This window comes from Amblyomma mixtum, chromosome 3 (assembly GCF_055824585.1).
Source record: "Amblyomma mixtum isolate Tamu chromosome 3, ASM5582458v1, whole genome shotgun sequence".
NCBI lineage: Eukaryota > Metazoa > Arthropoda > Arachnida > Ixodida > Ixodidae > Amblyomma > Amblyomma mixtum.
In genome coordinates, this window is record NC_143014.1 from 45,053,983 (window position 1) to 45,058,742 (window position 4,760).

The window sequence follows — 4,760 nt, forward strand, 5'->3', positions numbered from 1 at the left end:
TAATAAATTGCCAAAGGCTCTCTTTGGCTTCAAAACGATCTTTAAACTCAGAAAGAGAGAGAGAAAAAAAATTGGTGGTGCCTTAGCTCGGCTATGCCAGTATATACGTAGCGACAGCAGGCATGCGTCACGGCTGGCGAAGCGAGCAGAGGCGAGCGCAACGACGAGGCAAGCGGTGTGACGTCATACCAAACGGCGGCGGCGGCGATACGCGCGGTGTAACGTCATGCCAGATGGCGCGACGAGTGCGCAGCGTCCGCCAGCTGCGGCGGTTGCTAAGCAACGGCTCAAGGTCGGTCTCTGTGCCTCCGCGGAGCACCACCACAGCGAAATCGCATGTTCGTGGCCAATGTGGCTTTCGCTACATCTCTTCAAAAAATGGGGGGGGGGGGGGGGGGGGGGGGGTTCTCCCGAGTCCGGGAGTCCAAGTGCGGTTGCTGCCCGCTGGACCCTCTTCACGAGCTAAAGCTTGGTCAAGGGGTCCGAGGTGGCCAACAGCGCCTCCAACTTCATGAACCTCCTCCTGTTTCCCTGAATATCTGAATTTGAATTCCTACATGCCCAGACTGCGCGGTGGAAATGGGAGACCTCTACGCATTGCGAGCATAACCTATCGTATCTTTCTGGCCAAATTACATGATATCTAGCCAGGTTGGGGTAAGTGCCGGCCTGTACGTAGGTCCGGCCAGGCTGCTGTCTGTGCCTCATGGAGTGCTTTGCCGGCGGCAGTAGTTTTCTCCTTTCTAGTCGGAAGACAAAAACCTTGTATTCGAAGCTGGGCCAAAAGGAAAATCAGAGCAACGCTGCAAGCTCAGCAACGCCGAAACAATGCTCAACATCATGCTCAACGACTGCGACATAAAGTTTGGTTTAGCATGCACATCGTAATAAAAATGCGCACATACTTTAAACCACACATTTACCTATCTTCTTATCATTCCTATATCAATAGCAACCTTGCATGCTACTTGTTATGCATTCCTCAAACATATTTCACACACTGAATGACTTCAGCGCCTTTAAAATCTTTTTTCATGACATCTAGTTCGTTCTGATCCCACTTTTTACCCCATCCATTAGAGGTTAAATATATACTTCAACAGTTATTCAGCCTCAGATTATCTGTCATCATATAGAGGCTCATTATGAGGTTCATACTTATGTTTTTTTATTATTAATAAGCTTATCAATAGTGATGCCACTGAGTTTTTGGAGCGCAATAATTCTGTTTAAACTATGAAGCCAAGGCTAACACCGAAAAATTCATTGGCATATATTTGCGGATGTATCGCACTAAACTGTCTCAAAACCATCTCTCACTGTTCATTTCAGAATCGCACTATAAGTTACTTAAGCGACACTATTTACTACTGACGGGCCTATGCAGATTTATTTCGCACGTTTTTACTCTTACTTATATTTCCCTCATCGTTTGTTCATGGATGATACGCGGTGTATTTGCGTACTTTGGCACCTGTGTTCCAAGGTGATTATAGTTTAATTTTAAGTTTCATCCATATCTCGCTTTTTAGAGCGCAGTTCTTGGTGCCCATTCATGGATTCCGCATCGTAGTCGTCATCGCCATCGTCGTCGGCGTAATTGGCGTAACACGCCACCTGACAACTGTGGCCACCTGCCACGGCGAGAGACAACTGGACAGACAACTGGAAGGTGGCTGTCATGGGAAGATCCTGGAGGGTGGCTAGCAGCGTGAGACGCCACCTGTCAGTGGTGGCAGGTGGCCTGTAAAGAGCTGCGCTCACATTTCGCGTTACCGACTACCATAATCATAGGTCAATTTTTTTTTTTACTCTGACACTGTGCTCCTATTTTTCGCATTATTACCTCATCTATTGCGTTCCAGGAGGTACCCGAACCGTTCTATACTTTGGGATCTCATCCTGCAACATTTCGATTACATTTACTTTCCCTCTATCTGATAATAAAAAAACTTCGGCTTTGAAACGAAGCCTTTCGTGCTTTCAAGAGTTATAGAGGTATTATTGCATCACCCAGGAGCTGCATGCTCCCAGTAAGAAAATAACCAAACTCATCCGGGCACACTGGACGCTAGAAGATGCTTAGAAAGTTGACCAGAAGAGAGCAGACGCCCATCCACAGCAAGCATCAAACACTAATGCCTGCCCCACCAGTATCACTTTTGATCTCCGCTCCACTCTTCTCATCTTGTCATCCTCTTTGAGGGAGCACAGGGTTCGGCTCCATCCGAGTAACGTTCTCGACACGCATTGGCTCTCTGCCTCTCTCTGGCTATGTTGACGATTGTCCGGCAGCAAAAATGATTTATAGGCGAGAAAATTAGATTTAAAAATCTTCCCGTCAGCCGACTCAGACTCGTGACGTCCTTACCGAAAAGAAGGGTGGCTACCGTTACAACGCGAATGGCACTGTAGCGTGGAGTCCGCGATCCGCGCCAGAAATTCGGTGTCGACGCGCGCATTTTACTTGCAAAGTCGCTCCCTGATGGTAACACCTGTATTTAGTTTTTTTTTGTGCGCGTTTTTAGCTTCTAAAAGTTCCTTTTTTCGATGAGAGTGGTCTCTTTGTGATTAAAACGCGGCACTTCATCGATACAGGCCGACTTCTATTTGTCCCCCCCAGTGTCCCTGCAATGGAAGTTACACGGGGCCTGATTCCCCCGTGCCCTTTCCCCCTCCTTCGTAACTCAGAGATAGCAGGAGGTGTCCTTTAGAGGAATAAGTGCTGGGGAGACCCTTAACCCGTCGGTGACATGCCGATGGGGCTCTCAAGGAAATGCATTACCCAGCACACACCCTCAAAGCTCCACGCAAGCCGCTGCGTCGATGTTCGCCACCTGCTGTGGACGTGTCCAGGATGAAAGGCCTCAAGAACAAGACGATTGCAGAAAGTTGGACTTAAGGCTAAACAGGAGGAAGATTTCTCCAAGTGGCTGACGGACGACATATCTGCAGCCCGATCTTATGCCACATGAAAACGGTCAAAATAAATAAAAGAAGAAATTAATGTTACCGCGCATTTATATTCATGTGGCCTACGTGGACGAAATGCGACACTCACGGATGAATATCTATAACGGCTGTGCTAATATTCCAAATTTTAGTATAGCTAATCGAGTACTCTTCAAGTCGATTCGTCGAACGAATTAAATAGCACAGGTTGAAAATCCCTTGAAACGAATCGAATCCGTTCTCTCAAGTCCTGAAATAGTTTTCGAATAATTGCCGCGATGCTTGAATAGGGCACAGCGTATTTATTTTTTTTTTCGACGACTGATTTCGAAAACAGGGTCCAGTCCGACGCCGCACAGCATGCTGCCCCAATAAATCTGTGCTTGAAGGAGCGTTCCGGCGGGAAGGAAGTTCCATCGCCGCGAGGCGGTGCTCACAATGCTCCTAGGTACGGCCTTCAGTTATGGACGATGTGACAGGGTTCACCGCGTTTAGAAAACCTTGCCTTTACGCCCGATGTCGCAAACCATGGCTCAAACTGTCGCCCTTGTCATCCACTGAGGTTTGGCGCTAGTTTGTTAGCTTTCTTCATCAGTAACAAAATGCAATTTTTCGTATATGACAAGATGGTCACATAGAGTTTAATATACTGACTCCCTGTTGCGTGTGCCGGTCAGTGTTGCATCTTTCGAAAGCAACAGCTTTTTACCCATGACTCACTGCACCGCTGTTAGCGCTTCGCTGTTTCGCAGGAATATTCGTTTTGTACGAGTATTCGCGCAAGTAGCGAGTAATCACACCAATCTTCGATGCTGCGTATTCGATTCGTTTTTTTTTTCTTTGAAGAGCGAAAGCTCTCCTTCGCGGCCAAGGCTGCAAAAGCCGATTCATCGGTGAAACCTTGACCTTGACCTTCAATAATAAAAAAATAAAATATATTTGCAGCGACTGGGATTCGAACCCAAGGCGGCGCGAACAAATCAGCTTCGCTGGCCACTCGAGAGCACTATGCTGTCACCGCAGTTTTTTTTTACTATTGCATGGAAATAGTGCCGAAAAGGAAAATCTGAGTATGCTCCCACGACAAAACACCAGGCTGTGTAATACGAGCTCACCATACCCCTGCACGTCCCCGCCTTTCCAAGCATCAAAAGTCCGGGAGGCACACACATGCATCTAGATAGGGTAGCCAGCTAGGCGGCTCTTCCAAGGCAGCATATACTTCCCGCACCAAAGCGCACTGCTCACGAAACAAAGAATTCGATGACCGCGGTGATTTGGCGTGGCGGCCCATCATACGGCTCTACCAGAGACTAAACAGTCCCATCAACATGAATAATCACATGGCTCCTCAGGCAAAAAACGGATACTGTAGGGCGTGGTTTCAACGTCCTTCTTCAGTGTTCGCTGTAATGTGTACCACAAGAACATAGCATCATTGCACAAAATGAAAGAATGGTCAGTGTTCTCTGGCGCATTGCACAGGGGGCGATTCACTGTTCATGGCACAAACTTCTCCTTAGCATGAAGCTATGCCTTGACAGGCAGCTTCGATGTGTGAAGTTTAAAGAAGAACGTTTTTGCAGCAGAAGAAACGCCCATTCGCCCAACACGATTTAAAACACTGGTGTCAAGAAAAACGAAAAACTCCAGAAAAGATTGCCAATATAACAGAGCTGATATATAGGTAGTCTTAAAGGGTCAGTCTACTCACCGAGATGAGTGTATAAATAATGGCATATTCTGGTAGTTGGCACCCTATAACATCAATAACGAGGGGTCTGCGCCCGGTTTAGGCAGGAATTTAT